Genomic DNA, 12,502 nt, shown 5'->3' with positions numbered 1-12,502 from the left:
GCCAAGACTTGAAGGAAGTTAAGAATATATAAAGCTCAAAAGACTAGGAATAGACTTACCATATGACCCAGGAATCCCTCTCCTGGGCATATATCCAGAAGGAACCCTACTTCAAAATGACACCTGCACCCCAATGTTCATAGCAGCACTATTTACAATAGCCAAGACATGGAAACAGCCTAAATGTCCATCAACAGATGACTGGATAAAGAAGGTGTGGTATATTTATACAATGGAATACTATTCAGCCATAAAAATGACAACATAACGCCATTTGCAGCAACATGGATGTCCCTGGAGAATGTCATTCTAAGTGAAGCCAGAAAGAGAAAGAAAAACACCATATGACATCGCTCATATGTGGAATCTAAAAAGAGAAAAAAAAAAAGAACATAAATACAAAACAGAAACAGACTCATAGACATAGAATACAAACTTGCGGTTGCCAGTGGGGAGGGGGGTGGTAAGGGACAGACTGGGAGTTCAAAATTTGTAGATACTGACAGGCATATGTAGAATAGATAAACAAGATTATACTGTACAGCACAGGGAAATATATACAAGATCTGGTGGTACCTCATAGTGAAAAAGAATGCGACAATGAATATATATGTGTTCATGTATAACTGAAAAATTGTGCTCTACACTGGAAATTGACACAACATTGTAAACTGACTATAATTCAATAAAATTATACACACACACACACACACACACACACACACATATAAAGGACATCTCAGACAGAGAGTACAATGCAGCACAAAAGCCCTGAAGCAGGAGGGAACTCGGTGTTAAAGGAATTGAAAGACCAGAAAGGAAGGAGAAAGTGGCAACAGATGAGATGCAGAGAGAAGGGTCAACTTCATACAAAGCCTGGAAAGTCATGAGAAAGAGTGGATCTTATTCTCAGAGCACTAGGAAGGCAATGAAGGGTTCCAAGTTTTGGAGGAACATGACTGAATCTGTGTTTTAAAGAACACGCTGAAGGGGGCAGGACTGGCAGTAGACAGATGAGTTAGGAGGACACTGCAGTTGCCGGGCAAGAGATGACAGGAGCATGGAGAAGGGTTAGGATGGCAGAACGAAGAAAAGTCAATCAAATCCACATGTACTGAGGGCAGAACGCACAAGACTACTGACTGATTTGATTGGGGAGGTGGGAAGGAAAGGAAGTTATTAAGTTATCAACCACATCTCTGGTTTAAATAACTGGATAGCTGGTGCCATCAATGAAGAAAGGAGAAGAAGCAATGAGACTGAGGAAGTTAAGAGTTAAGTTTTAGATAAGTTGTATTTTTAAAGTCTATGAGCCACTGAAGTAGATTTCCATCCAAGTGGAAATATCAAGCTAAAGTTTTAAGAATCTAGTGATCAAAGGGGGAAAAAATCTAATTGAAAACATAAATTTGGAATTGGATAGGTGACATTTAAGGTCATGGAAACTGAGGCTCTCGCATAGGGAGGACACCAAGAAGAGACAAAGCAGAATGGCAGCTGGAAGGAACTGGGGGTACAGGAAATGGGCAGGTATTATTTCATGGTTATGGAGTCTTACTTTGAGAAGCTGGAAAAGTACTGCATGTAGATGGTGGTGATGGTTGCATAACAATGTGAATATACTTAATGCCACTTAAACATGGCTGAAGTTTTACGGTAAATTTTATGCTATGTGTCTGCTACTACAATTAAACAAACAAACAAACAAACGAAAAACACCTAAACCTTGAGAAACTCCAGCATTCAGACAATGGGCAGAATAGGAGAGGCTGAAAAATAAGAGGTAATGAGCTTCCAGAATAGTGGCAGATGAAGTCACAGAAAATGAATGAAAAACTCAAGGCTGATCTGCACACAGGAGCGTCCCTGAAGGGAAAAAGAAAAGAACTGAAAGCTACTGAGAAATCAAATCGGATGAAGACTTTTAAGTACTCTTTGGATTTCTGAAACACCAAGGTCAGGGTAACCTTGACATAATCAACTTAGTGGAAAACGAGCACAGGAGTTGGTGTGACTTGAGAATTGAGAAGGGGGTTTGAAAAAGGAGAATTATCATTAGTCGACAACTCTTTCAAGTTTTGATTATAAAAAGCAGCAGAAAAAACAAGACAGTGCTGGAGGGGAATGTGAGGTTAAGGGAAGTCTGGCAGTTGCAAACAGCCTACCCCAATGTTGACTTTCTCCCAGTTAGAATCTCCAGTTTTTACCTGGGAATATGGACCTAACATAAGTACTCAGCCTTCCTTGAAAACAGGTGTGGTCAGGTAACTACGTTCTGCCCAGGGAAGTGTTAGCCAGCTCCAGGAAGTCTCACCATCCAAATAGTGACTGTCTCATGTCCTTTCTTCCATCCTGCTGATTGGACCACAACGTCTGAAGTTCCAATCTGGATTATGAAGACAAGGGCCACAGTCTCGGAGTGGGAAACTGTACACGCAGAATCCTTTCAGGAGAAATAATCTTCCAACTTACTTAAACAACCATCATTGTGCTTTGCTTTCACTTTCCGTTTCCACAGACAATTCTAATCCCAAATAATACAGGCAGTTTGGGTCTGTTTTTAATACAGGAGACACTAAAACACAACTGTGTAAGTGGGAATGATCTGATCAGAGAGACATTCCAAGATAGAGGAAGATGAAGTCTAAGGTGAGAAGCACGTGGGATGTGCAGACCCAACGTGGTTAGAAATTTAAGAACCAGGGAAGATACGGGAGTCAAATCAATGCAGAGCCTTGCAAACTAAGGATTTTACTTTTTTATCCTAGGAGCAATGGGAAACAACTAGACGTTTTAATAGGAAAATAATGTGATCGAATGTGTATTTTTTCAAAGATCTTTGACCGTAGTTTGGAGAAAGTAATGGAGAACCCGGAGAGGTGGCAAGGAGCCCAGTAAGGAGGTTATTTTGGCAACCCAGAGGAAAATGGTGACAACTTCCAACAGGATAGTGATCATGGCACAATGCAAAGTGAGTAGACACGAAGACAGTACTGGCAGGACTTTGTATCTGACTATGGCTGAGAGATCAGGGACGGGGGCAGTCGAGAACGGCACCCGAGGTTATGAGTCGGGCAGCACTGCGCAGGGTGGTGCCACTCACTGACACAGGGACTCACGGAGAAGAGACACATTCAGGTGAGCTCAATTTTGAGCACACTAATTTTCAAGTCCCCGAGTTAATCAAATGGAAATACCCAGCAAGTAAATGACTTGTTCTCAGCAGCTTTGTTCATAATAATCAAAAACGGGAAGCAGCCAGTGTCCATAAACAAGGAAATAAACTCTGGTGGGTTCCATACAGTGTAATACAACTCATTAATAAAGATGAACGAATTACTGATATACGTGACAATATGGATGAAACCCCAAGAACATTATGCTCAGTGAGTCTTACACCATACAGTACATATGGTAGATCTCAATTTATGTAATATTCTAGAACAAAAAAGGTTATTGATTAAAAAAAAAAAAACTCAGAGTGGCTGTCACAGTGGGTGGGATAGGAGACTCAAGGGAGTTTGGGGGAAGGGGTAGGAGGAAACTTCAAGTCATAGTCTATATCTTCCTAAGACTTGGGGTTACTGGGATGTGTATGTTTGTCAAAACATATTGAATGCTACACTTACTCAAAATTTAACAGCAACAAAACACTAGGAATACGTATCAAATGCCAGTTGCTGGTATGCACAGTGAAGGGCTGAAGTGTGCTGATGTCTGCACATCCATTGGAAATGCATCAAAAAGTAAAATGGATGGACGAATAAACAGAAAGATGGACAGATGGATCCACATGTGATGAAGGAAGTATGGAAAAAGTAGTTACAGAATGTAAGTAGTGGGTATATGGTAGCCCTTGCATCATCCTTTGAAATTTTTTGTATTTTTTATAATAAAATGGTAGAAAAGCCTTAAGTAACCAAACCACATTTCTTTAAAAGCATTACCTGTAACTTCACAGTATTACAGACAAGCGCACCCCTCCCTCCCTCCTTCCCTTCACCTCTTCCCTTTTATTGTGAATCCATGAATGTTTACTACTAAGGCATTTGTAACCAGTTCAGTCACCAAAGAAAACTAATTTTATGCTGCTTGAAATCATCAAGGGCCCAAAATATGTACTTTGCAGAAAAAGAGTCAAACAGAAATATTTTAATGCACTTTAAGCAATGAAACAATAATTCAGGAGGAAAATGGGGAAAGTTCCAGCTAATATAGGGAAAATAATGGTCACTCTGAATTATGTAACATTTTGAGGGATACTATTTTCTTAGTTTCATACATTGGACCTATTTAACAAGTATGTAACTACTACTGGCATACTGAATGTCACATTATGTTACTTATTAACGTATTTTTTAAGTTTCCCTAGGAATACTGTTTATATTCTCAATGTACACTATCAAACACAAGCGTTTTACTTAAAACTCCTAGATCTTTCTTCACAAAAAAACATTAGCAACTATAAAATTATTAAGGGCTTAAATTCTACCAAAAATGTATCTTCAAAAAATAAAGTCAAATTGTCCCCCTTTTTCCCCCTGCAAAGGAGTTTACTGGGGATAATTCAACCAAAGAAGTACAGCAGGAATTTGTGAGTTAAAAACAAGGTGGTTGCCAGGGCTGTGGGGCTGGGACCTGGACGGGCATGAGAGCCTGACTGGTCTTCAGGGGCAAGAGAAGCTGTGGACTGGAGTTTGCACATGGGCGTCGGCCGAGGTGTTCTGGAGAATAATGACGGTGCTGACTGAGGAGGCCAAGAAGGGCAGGTAGAGGTGGAAGAGCAGACAGAGTGTCTACTGTGTGGCTGAACAGCACCCACAGGTCTACCAAGTGTTGCTTCTGAGTCTCACGTTCCTAGCGGCCCTTGTTGATGCAAGGCATCCATTTAACTCTGTCTCTCTGGTCCCTGGCACCTTCAGGGCAGGTAGGTGGCCGGGGGTGAGACCTAGACCCTTGTTTCCCTCCTGGTGTGCAGTGGGGCAGCATTTCCTTGGGCTGGTGCAACATAGAAACAGAGAGTGGCCCCCCAAGGCATAGGTGGGGGCCAGGTACAACAAGCAGGTGATGAACACGGTCTCCAGCAAGCTGACCTGCACCATCAGAGATAAACAGGGCCAAGCAGACACTGATGAGGGGGTGCCAGTGGCCAGGAATAAGTCATTCATCATGGGTAGAAAGATAACGTGGTCCTGCAGAAGTATCGTCTGGAATGGGGCACGACTCTCACCTTCTGCCAGCACTTAGAAACTGAAGGCACTGATGACAAGCAGAAAGCCACCGGTTTACCAGAAGGTTCATCATGTAGAAGCTGGACCTGTGCCTGACGGCCACTGGTTTAGATGAAAGCGCCAAAGGTGAGTGTGAAGCTCTGTTCATCAATGGGGAAATAGAAGATGTCCAGGTTTCAGATGCTGACCACCCATAGTGGCTTATCGTATCTGATGGACCTTCACTGTTGACACAAGCCCTGAGACCTGCAGGCACCTGATCCACATCCACAAACTCCTCAGTGAAGGTATCTGGAAGCCACAGGTTCTCAGCTGCCATGCTGCACTTCCTGACACCCCCACATTCCTCTGGGTTCCACCTCATCAACGGGTTGTACTAGATCCTATTTAGCCACAGGAACGATGTCATCATGTGAAGGAGATGCTGACATGAGTGGGAATGCTGTGGCTGATGTATGGATGGAAGCATTTCTGTCAAACACTGCTGGACCACAGGATCTATCCCATGCTGGTCAAGACCTAAGTCACTAATAACGAAAGTGTCTCTCTTTCTTGGAGCAGCAGGTAGAGAATGAGGCAGAGGAAGAGTCCTTCCCCACGGAGCCAACCTCTTTCCATCTTCTGCACCTTGGTTCTTCTCTGGACACTTAAGCGAGAATGTTGACTTGAACAGACCACAGGCCACACCTTGAGCCCTAAGCTCAAATAATCCTTTTAAGTAAAAAATTTAACTAAACTGTATTTTCAAAACCAGTAACAAATTAAAAGGCTCAATATCTACTCTCACTCAACCAATCCTTACAGAGAGCTTACTACGTGGCAAGCACTACTGTAGATACTACACAAGAAAAGAGTTTTCACTTAGTAGCAGAAGTATTTTAATTACATATTCATAAACACGGCTTAGGAAACTATGATTTATTGCTCACTGTCAGCAGTGAAGTTTTTAACATATAGTCTGGTGAATATTCTAAGACAAATAGCTTTCCTAACTGCTCACGCTATCAGCTTGGACTTTTACTGTATAAAACTTTTTACAATCCTTTTAAACTCCAAAAGAAAGGTTTATTAATCCCTCAAGTAAACATCTAGACACTATCTCTTCTTGGAACCCTACTGTTAAAGAAAAAAGAAATAGCTACGTGAACACAAGGCTGGTCCCAAGTCCTCAGTTTTTAAATTCTTCTTTGGTCTGATCAGAAAAATTATTGAACTAGGTACACCCACCAGTTTTAGAGAAGGAAAAGAAATCTTGTTTTACAAGTTGATGGGCTCTGGTTTGCATACTGTAACTGGCCCAAAGCAAAGCGCTTTCTATAAATGTAGTAAACAAACACAAGAACTCAATGTCACTAATAAAACTGAGTTTTCCCAAGTAAGAGAACTTCGAGTTACACACACCATCCATTTAAACTAATGCAATCCTTGGAATGTGTGTTCGTTAAAAGGGCAAACAAAGTAGTGCAAAGCTCAGAAATGATTCCTAGGATGCAGGCTGTTGTGCCAAAGAAAATTTTTGAGGTTTTCTTCAATGAGGGTCAGACCTAAAGGTGAGATTCAGAATGCTGTGAATTCATGTGGGAAAAAAAATTGACGGGAAAGTTTAAGATTTACACTTTATTGATCTTTTCCCTTTCTTTTCCAAGGTCATTCAGTGAAGATCAAAAGCTCACAACAAGAGGAATTCACAGAAGAAAAGGCAAGGAAAAGTCTTCAAAACTGCTTTTTTGTATAAATTGGCATACCTGACCCAAGGCAATAATATGCACTGACTGAAATCAGAGCATCTAAAGATGATATAAAACTTCTATTTTCTGAAGCTGAAATGATTCAGGGAATCTTCCAAAAGAAGTCTTACTTTCAGTCTGACCCTGTGCATTTTGTTGGGGGGAAAAAAAACGAAGGATCATAAAAGATTTAATTCTGCATTTACTACCAACTTTCTATTTAGTATGTCCACAAAAAAAGTAATTTACAGTAAGCCAAGATGAAACCAAGGAAAGAAACGTTTACCAAGCACCTGGTATACATCAACACTTCGTAAACACACACACACACGATCTCCACCTCATCCATACAGCCTTATAAAGCAGGCATGCTCCTCCTTCGACACTTGACAAGGAAGTTTAGAGAGATCAAAGATCTTGTTTAGCACCATGGAGCTTTGAATCAGGAGCATCTTTCAGTCCTGGCTTCGCCATTAAGTAGCAATAAATCTTACATATTGATCTTATAAATACCAGTCACCTCTGACACTCTATTCTCTCATTCGCAAAATAAAGACTCAACTAAACATTTCAGTTACATTAAAAGGTGAATTTGGCCTTTTAGGAACTGATGATGGATGCCCACACCCCCTTCTTCCCTTCCACCTCTCCCCTGTCTTCCTTGCCTTTATCCAGTTTCACTCTTCTTCACCTGTTCCACAAGAAGGTAGTAAAAGGAGCAGCACCTCTACCCCAAAAGTTGTGATATTTGGTAACACATCTGATTTTTAAAGGAAAAAAAATCTAGAACAGAGAAATTAAAACTACTTCCTAAAAATAAGAGTATTCAAGATTTCCATTTTATTCTATATTTTTTCATGATTGTTAACAAATGACATAGTCAACAGAACCAGACCCCAAGATGGCCCAGATTTTAAGCATCAGACAGGACATTTAAAACAGTAACAACTATGATAAGGATCTGACTGCAAAAATGATCACCGTGTACATATGGAGGGGGTGAGTTTACTAGAGATGAAAACTATATAGAAAGAGTAAAATGAAAATGCTTGAAATGTAGAACAAAGGCACAAACTGGAAAAATACTGACAAAACATACACCCAACAAAGGACCTGCATCCAGAACTCTTACTCCTCAATAAACAGCCCCAATGAAAAATTAGCAAAATGTGGAACAGACACTGAACAAAAGATTCCATAGAAATGGCCAATAATAGCACATGAAAACCTGCTCAGCAACACTGGTCATCAGAAAAATGTAAATAAATCCACAATGAGAAATTAACTAAGGTATCCACCAGAAGGGCCGACATTAGAAAGGTGGACAGTACCAAGCGCTGGAAAGGATGTGAAACAACTGAAATGCTCACACGCTGCTGGTGGGAATCCAAAATGGTAGAGCCACTTTACAAAACAATTTGGCAGCTTCTGACAAAGTGAAACACACACTTACCATTATGAGCCAGCAACTCCAATCAAAGGCACTTACCCAAGAGACATAAAAATGTATGGCCACACAGAGACCAATCTGTGAATTCTACAGAACCTTCATGTATAACGGCCATACAATGTAAACAATTCAAATGCCTCTGAACTGGTGAGTGAACAACAACAAAAAAGTAGTAAATCTACACCACAGATTTCTCCTTCTCCTAAGAACAGAAACAATAAACTACTGATATACCCAGAAACCCAGATGCATCTCGAAAGATTATTATTAAGCAAAAGAAGATGCCAAAGATTAAATACTGCATGATGCTACATAAATGACATCCTGGAAAAGGCCAAACTGGAGGGGGAGAAACAGATCTGTGGCAGGAAGGTGTGGAAGCTGAGGGGAAGGAAACGGCTCTTTTAACTGAATTTTCAAAACCAACTTACAGATAAAAATATTATGCACGTTATTTATTCAACAAACACTGACTGAGAACCTGCGACGTAGCCAGCACCACTCTAGACACTGTGCAACTGCAGTTGCAAGAGTCTGAATATTTGGAAAAGTAGCAGATGAGAACAAATGCAATCAAATTCATTTAGTACAAGTCTTCCACAGGCTGACAAGGTCATCAGGCAGAACTCTTTTTTTTTTTTTTTCCATCTTCTTAACAGATCATTACAAACTCTTCTTTGTTTTATCATGATGATTTACAATATATTTATTACCATGAACCATATGAAACTGCAGTCTAACCAACAAAATAGTTCTTTCCTATGTTCCCACGGATAAGAACCCAAGTGAGAAAGCTGTGAATGTCATCAGTGGTCATGTCACACTTTCTAGTTATAATGCAAAATAATCAATGACTGAATTTCTAGTCAAAACACCTGATGTTTTTGGTGAACTTTTTTTTCACTTTTCAAGAATTTGCCAAAAATTCAGACTGAAATCTGTTATTCATCTCAAAAACAGAGATGATTGCTATGGCGACTTAGCTGATGTCTGGTTTTGTATTTCTAATGTAAGAACTGAAGGACAACAAAACTATTCCCAGTTTTAGTTAAAAGTCTTATATTGAACTTCCTTCTTTATCCTTACTGGAAAACATACGAAAATCCTTCTTAAAAGGTTCATTTCATTCAGGCATTTTTAAAATGGAATATCCCTATAAAAAATATACTTTCCAGAATGAGAAAAATTAAATGGAGTATCTTTTTGCTGAAGAAGCTATTTTAGGTGGCATAATTTACAGAGATAACTTTAGAAAAAATTTTTTTTTCTTTTTTCTTTTGCTTTAACACTATCTTAATTTTTTTTTACAAGCCTTTGGGACATTTATATGCTTCTAGTAGAATATTTCCATGAACTGTGTCAACAATATCTCGGCCTGTATGGACTACTAATTCCACAGTCCCTGATGCTTCCTTCAGGTACATGAGATGACAGGTGTCACTCCACACACATGCTGAGATGACAGAACTGCGTGATGCTATGAGTCTCACACAGACGTCATCACCGTGAAAACACAGCGAGCAGGAATTCAGAACGTAAGAGATACAACCGTGTATCCCCCATTCATAGCCATTTTTGAAAATTCCAAAATACGGAAGTTCTCGAAGTTAAAAATACAGTTCTCTATTTTTCCCAATTTTCTTCTCAAACTACACTCTAATTTTTATGCTTTTCCTTTCTTGACTTCTTGATCTTTTAAAACTGGATCAAATCTCAGTTATGAAATTTAACCTTTAGTCAAATGAATACTACAAGTTTCATATTTTTAAAATCCAAACTGTATCAGATTTGAAATTAGTATAAATTCAATAATACTTAATCCAATTTTTCAAGTAAAAGTGAAATTTTACATCAAGTACTCTGTTATCCTCCAACCGACTTCAGATATTTTCCACTATGTAAGAGATTATCTAAAGTAAACTTGTGCCATAGAACCTTTGCAGAATGAACATGTGCCAACAAATAAGCAAAATCTGACAACAGCATACAGAGGTAACTCTACACCTCAATTTTAATTGTTTAAACCTAAACACTGTCGATAATAGCAACCAACTTAACAATCTTCAGAAAATGAAAAACAGATGCAAAGTCTTAGATCATCATGAATCACACAGCAACGCATTTCACTTTAGATCACTCCTAGGATTCTTTTGACTCCAATCAGGTTGGGGGCTTTGATTTTTATCGTCTAGACCACTGGCTCGCAACCACTTCTCCCTCCAGATTTCCTAAAAGGGACAGACAGGGGTTAGTTTAGGGGATGTGCTACTGCTTTCAAATGCCATTTCTAAACTCCAGGGAGAGAAGACGTAGGACCATCTTGATGTCAGTGCTCCCGAGGTGAGTGAAGAAGCAGAAGCAGAGGCATGAGAGAACTGCAGAGACCAAAAGAAAAATCAGAAAAATCCAAGCTCAGGACTCGAGCCCCTTTAAAGCCACAAATATAAAGAAAAGAATCTCCCCACTTAAAAACACCGCCAGAAGCAGGCTGCTACCAGTATACCAGATCACGCATATCCTACTACCACGAAGGAAATTAAAAGCATTAGAGTAAAATCCAGCTATCAATACCCTGCTAGAGCCTCCCAATTTATAAGAATTGCTCTCGACTCCATTTACGGGAGAAATGGACTAATTATAAAAAGCTAAGCTGCTAAAAAGATATATCTTCTCAAATCTTCATGAGAAAGAAATATATGTTTTGAAATATTTAAATCAGACCTAATGTACGTAACACGTTAAATACAGTGATTTTCAATCTTGGCAGTACAATTAATCACCAGTGGGTGGAGGGGAGACTTCTCTCTTTACATCCCCTTCTCTTCCCTCCCGGCATGAAGATGCTGAAATCCAAAGAAGTGTGGCCACGATGGGAGGGGTGGGGGAATCGTGCGCGGACAGCCAGGGAGAGAGGGGAACGGGGGAGCACAAAGATGGCAGAAAAGAGAATTCCTGAATAGTTGCAATATTGGTTACATTAGCAGACTTAATTAATTGGGCATAAGATTAATACACTGCGGATAATGAAAGCCAGTTTTCTCAACTTCTGGAGAAGGAAGGCTAGAAAGAATACTGAGGAATTGAATTACAAATTGAAAGAATACTGAGGAATTGAATTACAAATTGATCAGAATAAACCCATTTTTTTTTAAGTTATACAAACAGAGGAAGATACAGAAATAGTCACAGATATACACATGAGTATTCTGGGTCTCCAAAAATGTTGCCAAGAACTCTTGCACTCCTGTCACCCAGATTCCTAAATGTTAATATTTTACTGAATTTTTTCCCCTTTTATGTATTATTTCCTAGTTCTGCCTGCTGGGAGGGCCTAGAAGTAATGACACCACTGGTACCCAGATCATGATTCTCCTCAAAAGAACAAGGGTCAGGACAGGGGCAGAGAATATTGATGGGAATTTGTCAGAAGAACACAAGAGTCGATGGGAAAGAGCTCAAATCTGGGGCAATCTGACTATCGAAATAATGAAATTATCAGATTACAATCCATGGAATAAAATGAGAATTATTAATCCATACTGATATAAACAAGTAAATAAATAAACTGATGAACAGAGAAGAAAAGAAAGCCCTTACAGAATGTCAACTAACAAATGTAGATGGGAAAATTAAAATAAATAGTCACCATTCGGCATCTCTCAGGGGAGGGGGAGGCCTGAAAAGGAAGGACCATTAATGAACTCAAGGGCTTATGGGTGGAGACTGATGAAGAACAGGATATCGGCACAATCTGGGAACATCTCATAAAATCTAAATACAAAGGGGATGATGGTGACTTCACAGTGGAGAAGTCAGCATTCACCAGCCTCATCAGGTGATCACAGTTAACATCACCAGTGGCAGGACAGATCAACGGAGTATTTTTGTGACGTGATGCACTCTGAAGGGCATGGCATCACCCCTGCCAAGAATGCACAGCCTGAGTCCTGTCAGGGGAGAACACTGAGTGGTCCCGGCTGAGGGTTTCCCTACAGAAGGAATCGTCTCTCAAGAATGTGAAAAACAAGCAAGGGACAAAGGAATGTGTTCCATCTGAAGACGACAGATAGACATGCAACTAAATTCAACATAGG

The 12,502-nt window shown here is 39.8% G+C and overlaps 1 protein-coding gene and 1 pseudogene across 3 annotated transcripts in view; both read right to left on the bottom strand.

Moving 5' to 3' along the window:
- BICC1 (BicC family RNA binding protein 1) overlaps window positions 1-12,502 on the bottom strand; it is a 251,650-nt gene that overhangs the window by 127,227 nt on the left and 111,921 nt on the right. The window lies entirely within an intron of this gene.
- On the bottom strand, window positions 4,636-5,849 carry LOC116667344 (annotated as a pseudogene).

Source organism: Camelus ferus, chromosome 11 (assembly GCF_009834535.1).
Source record: "Camelus ferus isolate YT-003-E chromosome 11, BCGSAC_Cfer_1.0, whole genome shotgun sequence".
Taxonomy (NCBI): Eukaryota; Metazoa; Chordata; class Mammalia; order Artiodactyla; family Camelidae; genus Camelus; species Camelus ferus.
Note: the sequence above shows the minus strand (reverse complement) of the source record. Positions and strands in the feature narration are given on the sequence as shown.